The sequence below is a fragment of the Herpailurus yagouaroundi genome, unplaced genomic scaffold (genome assembly GCF_014898765.1).
Source record: "Herpailurus yagouaroundi ecotype Mexico unplaced genomic scaffold, PumYag 31, whole genome shotgun sequence".
NCBI classification, from domain to species: Eukaryota; Metazoa; Chordata; class Mammalia; order Carnivora; family Felidae; genus Herpailurus; species Herpailurus yagouaroundi.
In genome coordinates, this window is record NW_024412378.1 from 1 (window position 1) to 13,751 (window position 13,751).

General features: G+C 53.5%; 1 long non-coding RNA gene across 1 annotated transcript; it reads left to right on the top strand.

Annotated features, from left to right (window-relative positions):
• The first annotated feature begins 4,865 nt into the window (after nt 1-4,865).
• Nucleotides 4,866-11,235, top strand: LOC121017325 (uncharacterized). The gene is made up of 2 exons (XR_005784722.1): nt 4,866-5,602; nt 10,935-11,235. It is a non-coding gene; the product is annotated as an uncharacterized LOC121017325 (long non-coding RNA).
• Nucleotides 11,236-13,751: the final 2,516 nt, after the last annotated feature.

A 13,751-nucleotide genomic window follows, 5' to 3' on the forward strand; every position in this document is an offset into this window, starting at 1 on the left:
GTCACGGAGACGAAAAGCCCAGCGGAGGGCATACGCTCAAGAAGCCCGGAACAACGCCGTCTGGTGACAGCCGTGCCGACGCTTCCCATGGTGAGCGCCGGGTAGCGCGCAGAACTGCTGAATCACTGCGTCCTCGCACACTTCGCTAACACAACACTGTGTCAATTCTGCTTCGGTCAAAAAAGAGCACACGCGTACCGCGTGGAATATATACACCCCTCCTCACACCTAAATGCAACCGTGTTATAAAGCACATTTCACCACCTGCCCCTGTCACTCCACACACAGCAGAGACCCCGGGTGTAAATAACACATCTGCACGACCAGCTAGTCTCTGCAGGGCCTGCCATCGAGCGCTGTCCCAGAGTGCGCTGCACGCTCCCGCTTTTGGTCCTGGAGGACCCCAATGTTTTGATATCACATGCTGAGATGTGTGAGTGACCCCAGGACACACGCTCACCCTTCAGCGTGGCCCCGGCAGTGGATGTGCACTGTGCACAGGGACACCTATGGCCTTGTCTCCTGGCTGCACCATTTCCATCATGGGGTCCAGAGAGGCTCTGGAAAGTTCCCTCTACACCTTTCCCGTCATGAACATCCTGACACAGAGGCTGGGCTTAGGAGGGAGTCAGGACCGGGGACCCGAGAAGGGTTCTCAGGCTGCAGGGTCGAGACCCCACGGTCCCGTCCCCACCCCCTGCAGTTGTCCACTCTGCTCTCAGCAGGGGCAGAGCGGGGGCAGGGCAGGGGCAGGGAGGGTCCCCACCTTGGGCTCCAGCAGTGGACACGGCACCTCCTGCTGCCTGAGCGCCCACACTCCTGTTCAGGGTCACGGCTGCGGGTAGCTCCTGGGATTTTTTCGCAAAGCTCCTGGAACGTTACTTGGATCTTGTCTGAATTCCCTTAGGAATTGCTAAATTACATTGTTCGCATCAGTCATAACGTTGGCTCAAACATACAATGAGTCCGGTTATGGGAAATAGAGAAATGTGCACCTGGGCGCAATCGGGTCTGTGGACTGAATGTCCCGGCAGCCTGTGTTCTTCTATCAACTGGGCCACTGTCTCCTTCCCTTGATCCTCCCCAGATTCGCTTCCCTGCTGGAGACCCCTGTGGGCCTGCACCCAGACACAGCCTGAAGCACCTGCCCCAGACGTCGGGTCAGTGAAGGCAATTCTGCCCAAGGACAAGTGACATGAGGCCTTGTGTGCTGGCCGCTCAGGCCTGCTAATTTGGGGAGCAGACCCACTCGGTCCTCCTGCCGGATCCCCAGGGCCACCCCCGTCTGCCGACTGAGCACCCACGCTCACGTATTTGAGGATGCGGGAGTAGGGACATCTTCTTCCCCAAAGAACCTATGTATCACGCAGAACAATAAATTCTCATAGGAGTCATGTGTAGGGAGTGACAAGCTGATCCTGAAATTCATATGAAAAGGCAAAGGAAGAGAACAATCAGAACAATTTTGAGGAAGAAAGAGCTGGAAGAATGCTCTAGCCAATCTTAGTAATTCATATAAAGTTACAGGAATCAAGAGAGTGAGGTATCCACAAAGAGTAGAAATGTAATTGAGGGAACAAAACATACAATCCAGAAACAGACCCACAATACCATGGAAACTCACTCTTTACAAAGTTGAATAGTAATCCAATGGAGTAAGTATAGTCTGTGCAACTAATGGTGTTGGAAAGATTGGACACTCATATACAAATTGAGTATCAACCAGAAGCCTTGTACCTTTTACGAAAATACGGCAAAAGCAGACCACAGATCAAATGTTCCAAAACTGGATTGTGGCGGCACTCTGCAACTCTTTAAACTCACTAAAAATCCTTGAATGTGTGATATGTACATTATACCCCGAAAAGGTATTTTAACATACCCTTGCGCACTTATTAGAATGGCCAACATCTCAGACCTGTGACAGAGTGCTGCTGAGGGTGTGAACCAACCAGAGGTCTCATGCCCTGTGAGTGATCCTGTGACATGGTACGATTCCAGAAAACAATATGCCGGCTGCTCAGACGGTCTCTCTCTCTCTCTCTCCCTCTCTCTCTCTCACACACACACATGCACGCAACCCAGCCAGTTCATTCCCACATTCTCACCCGGGAAACTGAGAGCAAATGCCTACAATAAAAACACCTCTACAAGGGCGCCTGGGTCGGTTAAGGGTCCAACTTTGCGCTCAGGTCATGATCTCACAGTTTGTGAGTTCAAGCCCCGCGTCTGGCTCTGTGCTGACGGCTCAGAGCCTGGAGCCTGCTTCAGATTCTGTCTCCCTCTCTCTCTGCCCTTCTCCCACTCATGCTCTATCTCTCTCTCTCTCTTAAAAATAAATAAACATTTAAAAATATATATTAAAAAAATAAATAAAAAGCAAACACCTCTACAAACGAGCAGCTTTGTTTGTCATGAGCGAGACCGGAAATAACCGAACATCCATCCCCAGCTCACTGGATCAACAAGCTGTGGTCCGTCCACACACGCACCTGCTCAGCACCAGAGGGGTGAGCCACAGATACGCAACTCTATGGATGAGGTGAAAACCATTATTTTGAGGAAGAGAAGCCAAAGTGAGTACCAATGGCAGGACTCTGTTCACATGACGTTCTAGGAAGTCGAAGTACATCATGGCGACCGCACGCAGAGCACCTGCTGCTGGGCGGCCGGCGGGTGACAAAAGGGAACGAGGGAAGTTGAGGGGTCCTGAATGTGCTCATCACTTTGTGTGATGGTTTACATGGATACACACTTGCCCCAATTTATCAGCATACGCCTTCTCTTTTAGATGCGTGGTAACTCAGCAGAGTGGGTAGAAACAGAGAACAGAAGCAAAGTGGGAATTTCACGGCATTTCTCAAAAAAGCCAGGTGCCCACAGGTCCAGCCCGTGTGAACTGAACAAGTCCACGCCAGGCATGGTCATTCTGACCCGTGATTTCAAGGAAAGTGTTGGGGACAAAAGGGCCGAATTAGGGAGCACGGGGGCCTGCCCAAGCCCCTGGTTTCCCCGTGAGTGGTGCCAGAGGGCACGGTGCTGCCCTCGGGAACAGGCTGTTGGGGGCACATACCCTGCTCTGCAGGTGGCCCGGAGAACCTGCTGTGCCCGAGCTTCTGGAAGCAGGACGGGCAAACCCATTGTTCACAAACCTGATCTTAAAAGTGTAGATTGTGGGGGCGCCTGGGTGGCTCAGTCGGTTAAGCGTCCGACTTTGGCTCAGGTCATTATCTCACAGTCCGTGAGTTTGAGCCCCGCGTCGGGCTCTGCTGACAGCTCAAGCCTGGAGACTGCTTCGGATTCTGTGTCTCCCTCTCTCTCTGACCCTCCCCCGTTCATGCTCTGTCTCTCTCTCTCTCAAAAATAAATAAACATTTAAAAAAAATTACACTTTAAAAAAAGAAAAGTGTAGATTGTGCTAAGTGCCCGCCTTCAGGAGGAAAGCCTGGATGGAAGGTGTTAGGATGTCCCTGGAAGGGGACGGCCATCTCGCCAGCGCGCCGGAACGAGATGAAGGTCAACCAATCACTGAGCAACAGCACAACCTGGCACGAAAGAAAGACCCACCCGAACCTAAACCCAGAACTGCTGCAGCTTAAAAACCCTACCCCACCATACCCGGGCGCGACTTCCCTGACTCCTCTCACTCCCTGAGTCACGGAACCTCACCAGGAACCTTAGTTCTCAATAAAGCCTTAAACTGCAAAATTCTCTTTGACTCTAACTCCTATCTTTACCCCGCCCAACGCCTGACACTAACATTTGGTGCCGAAACCCAGGAGAGGTAGTAGCTCGCCTCCCTTGGCTGAACTCCCCCCTCCTCACCAAGCCAGATGCCAACCACCCTACTCTCAAGAGCCTACAGGAGCCGGTAGGTAGGACAGACCCCTCCTTCCCCCCTCCAACTACAGCTGATGCCCATGAGAGACGTCTCACAAGTCAGTCTCCTTTCCTCCGCATGCCGAAAGGCCCGCACGCCAATAGGCCCCTATTGCAACGTGAGGCCTTGCCACACCAATGGGGAGTAATGAGTCTAAACCACCTCGATCTCTTACCCCCCTCCAATGTCTGTTAAAACTTCCGGTTCCTGGGCTTACAAGGCGAACTTCTTTGTAACCGATTCATCCGCGTTTGCACTGTAGTCTGGCCTCAATACAAATTAAATAATGATCCTCAATGGCCACCTGAGGGGTCTTTACAATAACAAATCTTAACCGATCTGGACAATTTCTGCCATCGGCTGGGAAAATGGGGAGAAATACCCTACATTATGGCCTTTTGGGACCTCAGGTCTCGCCCCCACCTATGTTCCTCCTGCCCCTCTGCATGCGTGCTCCTTGCCCGTCCACAATCCCCCAACGACCCCACCTCACCAACTTCCCCCATCTCAAACCCGTTAGAGGATCTAGCCACACCGCCCACCGGCCCTCGCCCCACTCCGTACTCCCAACCCCCAGCCGTCCCGCCCTCACCTCCCATATCATCCCGAACTCGTGCTCAGGCCTCTCCCAGCAAACAGACCCCAGCGGCCATCGTACCTCTCCGTGAGGTGGCAGGACCTGAAGGCCTGGGTCACGTTCACGTCCCCTTCTCCCTCCAAGACTCGTCCGCCATTGAGAAGCGACTAGGGTCATTCTCAGCAGACCCCACCCAATACATTAAGGAATTCCAATACCTCGCCCAAGCCTACAGTCTCACATGGCATGACATTCATGTGATCCTCACCTCTACCCTCACCCCTGAGGAGAGGGAGTGCATCCAGGCCGCAGCCAGAGAGCATGCAGACCAAACCCACGTGACCGACCCCACAATGCCCGTGGGGGCCAATGCTGTCCCGGTGGCCAATCCCAATTGGAACTACCAACATGCAGGCAACGGTCACCGGCACCGGGACCAGATGATCCAATGCCTACTAGCAGGCATGAGGGCAACCTCAAACAAATCAGTAAATTTTAACAAACTTCAAGAAATAATACAAGACCCCCATGAAAACCCCGCAGCCTTCCTTAGCCGGCTCACAGAGGCACTTACCCAATATACCAGACTAGACCCTACCACCCCCGCCGGGGCCACGGTATCGGCCACCTATTTTATTTCCCAATCAGCCCCCGATATTCGAAAAAAACTAAAAAGGGCCGAAGACGGCCCTCAAACCCCTCTGGCCGACCTGGTAAAGATGGCTTTTAAAGTTTTTAATGGCCGAGAGGAAGCTCAAGAACAACAGTGACAGGCCCGTCTCCAACAAAAGGTACAATTACAACCCCAAGCCTTGGTAGCTGCCCTGAGGCCAGCCGCAGTAAAGCCCTCTGGACCACGGCCCCCTCCAGGGCCTTGTTTTAAATGTGGCCAAGAAGGCCATTGGTCTCGTCAGTGTCCCCATCCCAAAAAGCCTACCAGTCCATGCCCATTGTGCCAGCAAATGGGCCACTGGAAATCCGATTGTCCTAACCCAGGGGACGACAGACTCGCAACGCCTCCACGTGGCGAGGCTTCACCCGGATTGGACTCTGCCTTCCAACTGCTGGAGATGGAGGATGACGACTGACGAGGCCCAGACTCAGTAACTCCGGTGACCCACGCTGAGCCCAGGGTAAAACTCCAGGTAAAACTCCAGGTAAAACTCCAGGTAGCGGGTAAGTCCATCTCCTTTCTGTTGGGCACAGGGGCTACCTATTCTGTCCTGCCGAGCTATTCCGGCCCCACTACGCCATCCTCCGTTTCGGTCATGGGCATAAATGGCACCCCCTCCATTCCCCCATGCACACCGGTACTCACCCGCTGCCTGGATGGCCCCCACTTCTCCCACTCCTTCCTAGTTATCCCCTCCTGCCCCGTCCCCCTGTTGGGCCGAGACATCCTCAGTAAATTAGGAGCCTCTATACATTTACCAGCTATCTGCTCCTCTCCCTCCCCCACTCATCTTCTACTGGCTGTTATCACGGACGACACAGGCCACAGCCTCAACCCACACCCAGACCTCCCAGTAGACCCAATCATATGGGATACATCCACCCCAACAATCGCCACCCATCACCAACCGTCCTCATTAAACTCAAAAATCCATCACAATTCCCGTCTAGACCCCAATACTCAATCTCTCACACCCACCGACTAGGACTGAAGCCCATCATCGATCGCTTACTCAAGGAGGGCCTCCTAATCCCATGTCATTCCCCTGCAACACCCCGATCTTGCCTGTAAAAAAGCCAAATGGCTCATATAGACTAGTTCAAGACCTCCGAATAATCAATGAAGCTGTAATTCCCATCCACCCAGTAGTGCCCAACCCATATACCCTCCTCTCCCAAATCCCCCCATCCACAACCCATTTTACAGTGCTTGATCTCAAAGATGGCTTTTTCACCATTCCCTTACATCCTGAGTCCCAATTCCTCTTTGCCTTCACATGGCAAGATCCAGTCACCTCTCTGGCCTGCCAACTCACATGGACGGTACTTCCCCAGGGATTTCGTGATAGTCCCCATCTCTTTGGGCAGGCCTCGGCCAGGGATCTCCTCAAAGCCCCACTCTCCAGTCACTGTACTCTACTACAGTATGTAGATGACCTTCTATTATGTGGAACCTCTTTCGACCACACCAAACAAGATACAGTCCAGATCCTAAATTTCCTGGCTAACCTGGGGTATCAAGTCTCCCCACACAAAGCCCAAATCTGTACTAATACAGTCACATTTCTGGGAGTCTCACTCAGACCTACTACCAAGGCCCTAACCCAAGATCGTCTCCAAGCCCTCCAGACCCTGTCCCCACCTACCAATGCAGACGAAATCCTCTCCTTCCTGGGTCTAGTGGGCTTCTTCCGACACTGGATCCCTAACTTTGCTATATACACAGCAAAGTTGTGTGTATAGCACAACTATATAAAGCAGCCAAAGAAACCCCCCAAGGCCCACTCTCCAGCCTGGGATCGGTCGCAAGGGCCTTCCAATGGCTGGTCACATCTCTAGTCACTCAACCAGTCCTTTCCCTCCCTAATGTTTCAAAGCCTTTCCTCTTATACACAGATGAGAGGGCTGGAATTGCAACAGGGCTCCTAACCCAACCATGTGGCCCTAAGTTACAAGCTGTCGCCTACCTTTCTAAACAACTGGACCCTACCATCAGGGGGTGGCAACCCTGCCTCAGAGCACTTGCAGCAGCAGCCACCCTAACCCAAGATGCACTCAAACACCCTACACTGCCCCCTAACGGTACTTTCACCGCACCTTCTATCTGATCTCCTTACACATAAGGCCCTGGCACACCTCTCCCCATCACGCATACAATTGTTCCATCTGCTCTTTATTGAAAATCCTGAAATATCTCTCCAACTCTCCCCCAGACTCAATCCTGCCACGCTACTTCCACAAATCAACCCCAAGGACACTTTGCAGCCACCCTTCCACTCCTGCACTGAACTTACAGATATTCTCTCTCCAAACCTTCATCTAACTTAAAGGACCTTCCCCTCACTTCCCCTGATCTCACCCTATTTGTAGACGGTAGCTCACTAGTTGACTGCAAGGGCCACCGACGAGCAGCGTACACTGTAGTCACATTAAACCAAACTCTAGAGACCCAGACACTACCCACAGGAACCACATCCGAGAAGGCTGAACTCACAGCCCTCATGAGGGCTCTCCAATTGTCCAGAAACAAAAGGGTCACAATATACACAGACTCAAAATACGCTTTCCTTATTGCACACACACACTCCCACTTATGGGAAGAAAGAGGATTCCTCACAACGAAGGGTACCCCCATCATCAACGGGCCACTCATAGCGAAACTCCTTGAGGCCCTCAAACTCCCACAGGAAGTGGCCATTGTCCACTGCAAGGGCCACCAACCCCTAACCACAGAGATAGCTATAGGAAATCACAAGGCTGACAACACTGCCGGACAAACAGCTCTCTCTCTCGACCCAGTTCCTATGGGCATCCTCACCGAAGATACAACTCCCGACTGTACCCCAGATGAACAAAAACAATACATGGCCCATCCCGATGCCCACACCGATGCAGGCTAGATCATGCTGGGCCCCCGACTGACCCTCCCAAATAGCCTAGTCCCTTCCTTACTAACAAAAATCCACAAAACCCTACACATTGGGCCGGAGGCCACCTTCCGCTTCCTTGAGCCCGTTATGTACCACCCCCCACCTACAACAACTGATCGCCAAAACACACCAACGATGCACCCCATGCGCCGCAGTCAGTTCCCAAGGGAGAATGAGGCACCCAGGCCCCACTCCTCAGATGCGGGGCCATCTCCGAGGCGAAGACTGGCAAATAGATTTCACTCACATGCCAAAACACAAAAAATTACGGTATCTCCTTACTATAATCAACACCTTTACAGGGTGGATAGAAGCCTTCCCCACCTCATCTGAAGGGGCCTCCACAGTGGCTGAGATCCTACTCAAGGACATCATCCCCCGCTTTGGTCTACCAAGAAGGATACGGTCTGACAACGGGCCCGCTTTCATCTCAGCAGTCACCCAACAGGTCTCCAAAGCTTTGGGTATTACTTGGAAACTCCACATACCATACCACCCCCAGTCCTCGGGTAAGGTTGAAAGGGCCAATGGCCTCATAAAAGACCATCTCATAAAACCCTCCATAGAGAGTCGGCTCTCTTGGCCTCAACTCCTACCTATAGCACTCACCCAACTCCGAGCCGCTCCCCGAGGACCCACAGGCCTCAGCCCATCTGAACTCTTATACGGGCGACCCTTCCTGTTACCCCAACCCCTACCAAAAGATCCTCCTCCTTTGGCTGCCTATCTCCCTTACCTCAGCCTGCTCCGACACCTGATTCGACAGTACGCTGACCTCACTCTACCAGCTCCCATCGATCTCTCCTCTCCCTATCTGTAAACCCAGGAGACTCAGTGCTCCTTTAAGTAAGACAAAAACCAACCCTTGCCCCCCAGTGGGAGGGTCCCTACACAGTCATACTCACAACCCCCATGGCTGCTAAATTATTGGGCCACACCCCGTGGGTTCACACCTCCGACCTCAAGCGGGCCCCCCCTTTACTCCCCATACCAGAAGAGTCATGGACCTCCCAACCAACCGGCCCCCTCATGACGGACCCTTCCCCTCGGTTTTCCACCTTCACACTCACAATATTACACGAGCTACAACTCTCCCACTCATCCGACCCCATCACCCTCCCCTTATTTCTCTCCTGGGTCTCCGACTATTGGCTTCAGGGAACTCTCTCTGATTTCTCCCGTCGAAATCTCCTCCTTTACCTTTTTGCTAACCATACTTATATATCATGATGATACTTCCCCATTACTCCTTGTTAACATCATCCCCCTTATGCCCTCACAACCCTCCTATAGGTGGGTTTTTTTTACCTATCTGAAACTTTTAATGGACACACCTCTGTCATACCCTCTACCCCTTGCCCCCTTGTTGGGTGCCAAAATCAAGTCACCTTTAAATTTCCCTCCTTCAACACCCTCCAAGCCTCTACGCGGATTACTCCCGCCATTTGCTTTTTATATGACCAGACCAACAAAATATGCTCCCAAACCTCCCCCGACCAATATGGAAGATGCCCCTATCACTATTGTAACATACACTGGCTCAACCTATACTGTTTCACAGGACCAAGAATGGGCCACTTCTGCTTAAAAAATGGCAACTTTACCCTTACTGTCCCTGATCCATGGGATACCTGCTGGCAAACCGGAATAAAGGGCAAACTGTATCAGAATGGCCATTTCTCTAACCCCATCTCCTCTTTAACCACCTGTCGAACCTATGAGCCCTCAATGTCTCCTTCCCTCTCCAACCTTAAAGATGTTACCCAAGTAATCACAGACCAAGAAGACCAGCTCAACACACAACTACAGACACCCCCGGCACAACATCCCTTCTCATGGCTTACATTAATCAGACAAGGAGCGATCCTGCTTAACCACTCAGGCTTAACCAACCTGTCACACTGCTTTCTTTGCTCATCCCTTCAGCGGGATCCAGTAATAGCCTTCCCATTACCCACCCCCTTTCCCAACACCACTAACTCCATCAACCACCCCAGAAGTCAAATCTCCCTACAGGTTCCCGTCCTCACTGAGACCCCTCAAGGCAACACGTGTCACCCAATATGCTACTCCTCTCATGCCTCCCCACCTTGCCCCTCCCCCCAGCCTATGCCCAGCCACGACCCTCCCTCAGGGGGATTCTATTGGTGTAATGGCACAGCTTATAAACAAATGCCCAAAAATGCTTTTATCTGTCTCCCAGTCACCATTACCCCCCAACTCACCCTATACAGACAGGAAGAACTCCATCAACTCCTCGAATTCTGTCTCCAAAAATGAGCCGTTTTCCTCCCACTAATGGTCGAACTATCCCTGGCCACTTCCCTATTGGCCACCGGGGTTGGGACCGGCTCCCTCGCACACTCCATTACCTCCTCCAGGGACCTGTCAGACAGGCTCCAAATCGCAAAAGAAGCCTCAGCAACCTCCCTATCCGCCTTACAAAGGCAGATCAACTCCCTAGCATAGGTCACTCTACAAAACCGACGAGCCCTAGATCTCCTGACAGCAGAAAAAGGGGGAACATGCCTGTTCCTGAGGGAAGAATGTTGCTACTACCTCAATGAGTCAAGCTTAGTTGAAACCAATATAGAACACCTAAAGGAAATCCAAAAAACTCTATCCGCCTGCCCAGGATCCTCACACCCCCTAACGTCCTGGTGGTAATCACCCCTCCTAACTTGGCTCCTCACCATAGTCACCCCACTAGTTGCTATCTGTATAATACTTATGCTCTTACCTTGTTTTCTCCGTTTCGTACAGAAACGAATTCATGAAGTTTCCCAGGTCGCATTTCATCAGATGGTGGTCCTGCCCTATTCCCACATTCCCACCTCAGACCCCAAATACTATGGCGTCGCCCTTACACCCGCAGGAAGCAGCCAGATCAGATCCGTCGCCCATTATCACCAATAAGAGGTTGGAATGTGAGGATGTCCCTGGAAGGGGACGGCCATCTCGCCAGCGCGCCGGAACAAACTGAAGGTCAACCAATCACTGAGCAACAGCACAACCTGGCACGAAAGAAAGACCCACCCGAACCTAAACCCAGAACTGCTGCAGCTTAAAAACCCTACCCCACCATACCCGGGCGCGACTTCCCTGACTCCTCTCACTCCCTGAGTCACGGAACCTCACCCAGAACCTTAGCTCCCAATAAAGCCTTAAACTGCAAATGTTCTTTTTGACTCTAACTCCTATCTTTATCCCACCCAACGCCTGACACTAACAGAAGGGAGACTGGTTTTATTGTATGTGGGAGGCTTAGTTTATCCGTGTCGTCATGCTGGAGAGCCGTCACTCAGGGCGTTCTCCCTGGCAGGGCAGCAGCTAGACCTGCTCTCAAAGGCCATTTCTGGCTCAGCCCAGACAACTCATCAGCCTGAAGCCAGGCGCTCTGCACCAGGAGCAGGGGGCTCTCTGGGCAGTGGTGGTGGGGAAGATGTAGCTGGAGGGGCACAGGCTGGTGGTCCTCACCCAGGGGAAGGGGTGGAAGCGGCTAAGCCAAGTGAGGCTCCTGCTGAGCCGCAGGCCTGGGGTCAGATCCTGTGTCTCCTGTCCTCCTGGGTTAGGGGGCTGGCCGGCAGGCTGTTCTCAGGGCTCACCACGGAGCGCTTTTCTAACTGTGGTGGCATCCCTCTGCAACGGGCCCAAACACATCACGTGGCTGCACCCGATGTCAGGCCCATGCCCATGGGAGCACAGACAGGGTACTTCTGAACGCTTCCCGAAAGTCCTGTAACGTCCTCCAGAACACAGCGCGTGCGGGCCCGGGGCCTCCAGGCAGCTCTCCCAGCCCAGACCCGCCTGTGTCCTCGGCTGGCTGGGGGGTCCCGGCCCTCACTGCCCCATCACGGGGACTTGATGACGTGGTAGGCTGTGTTGCCGCCCTCCTAGGACGACTGGATAAGCACGAAGATTCTCACCAGGTCCGTACAACCTGCCGCAGGCTCTGCGGCCTCGGGGTCCCCACATCAGTCCAGCGCTGGCGAGGAGGGTTAGAAGTCTCTTCCCCAGGAACGGGGACGACTTCTCACCGTCTGACGTGTTACCCGCTTGATCGTCCACCCACTGGGGAGGGTTTTCGCGGGGGAGGGGGGGAGTCCTGCGTCTGAACATAAAAAAAGCCCATTGCGATCCGATCCCCTGCTGTGGATAAACACGCTGCACGTCACCGTCCAGGAGGAGGCTTGGTTGGGGACAGTATTTTTTCCCACTAACTCCTGAGCAAAGATAGATCATTCCCATAATGCAGTCCTAAAACCTTCATAAGCAATAATTACGTGTTTATTACAGGAGGTGTAAATTGCCCGTTAAGCGTCTGGAAAGCAGTGGAGCCCGACAGCGCCTGGTATCCTCACTGATGCGGTAGGGAGGAGGCTCCCCCAACTCTTCCAGAGCTGCTGTCTCGGTGGGGTGAGGGGCCCAGGCACTTGTAGGACCGGGACGCCCACGTACTCCTGGCTGCCCGGACTGGAAGGGGACCCTGTCGGTCAGCTATTGCCACGGAGGACGGCATGACTCTCCCCGAAACAGGCCCTGCAACAGCAGCCGTCTGTCTTCACGGGCCTGCAGACCTGCTGACGTCGGCTAACCCGGGCCTTCCTCGCAGGGGTTTCCAGTGGTCTGGCGGGACCCACTCACGGGTCAGCCGTGGGGCACCTCTGGCCTGGTCTGAACCCACACCACGTGCCTCGTCTCCCCAGGACCGGTGGGCTAGCCTAGGCCTGTCCTTCTCAGGACAAGAGCAGAGCTGTAAGAGGACCCAGGACACATCCAAGGTGTCTTCAGTCTCAGCGTGGAATCGGCCCCGTCCCATCTGACTCCGTCCATCGGCCAAAGCGAGTCGCGTGTCCAAACCCAAAGTCCGGGACGAGTGAGGACGCAGGAGGGACGAAGACCCGAGAACAGCACACAACTGCCCACGTTCGACCCTAAACCGTCAACCTTCTCCTCAAATGAGCTTGAGTCTCAGTCACAGGGGACGCGGGCAGGACTGAAGGAGAGGAGGTTTCAAAGTCCAGACGTGTAAAATCCCACGCCAGTCTGAGCTGTGCCGGCTACCCCACGCTGCTAGGGAGCGTGTGTGCACATGTGCGTGCAAGACGCCCGCAGTCTTCCTGATTTCCTCGTACTCTTGAGGAGTGAGTGACTCTCGGGGTCACTTAGGGAAGGAAAGAGTTTTTGGTTTTGCTGGCCTGCATGTAAGTCACGAGAGCAACATTTTCCCTGTAGACAACATCCCCAGTCTGACACCCAGATTATCTTCTAATTTTCCCAAGCATCCTCAATAACGGTTTTCTGTGTCCGTGTGTTATAGGCAAGTCCTAGCCAGGACCACCGTTACTTTGCACACTGATGATTCCAGAGACGGGACTCAGCCACTCCTGCCTCCCAATGGCTCTGCTTCGCAGGAGAATGGCAGCCACCAGAGGGGGCAGACAGGTGTGACCAGATACCACTGTTTCACAGCCCTCAGGGGAGCTGAGTCACTGACCCCAGACGGTGTTTCAACTGGGGAGGAACCACCAGGTGAGATGTGGACGGACAGGACACTCACGTGTGCCCATTTTCCCTGACCCTGCGTTTCCTTCCGGCAGGGGTTCCCCTCCCCTTCTGCCCAGTCTGTGTCCCAATGGCAGCGGATCCCACGGCAACCTCCAGCCGCCCGGCCTGTCTGGGAAGGTCATTC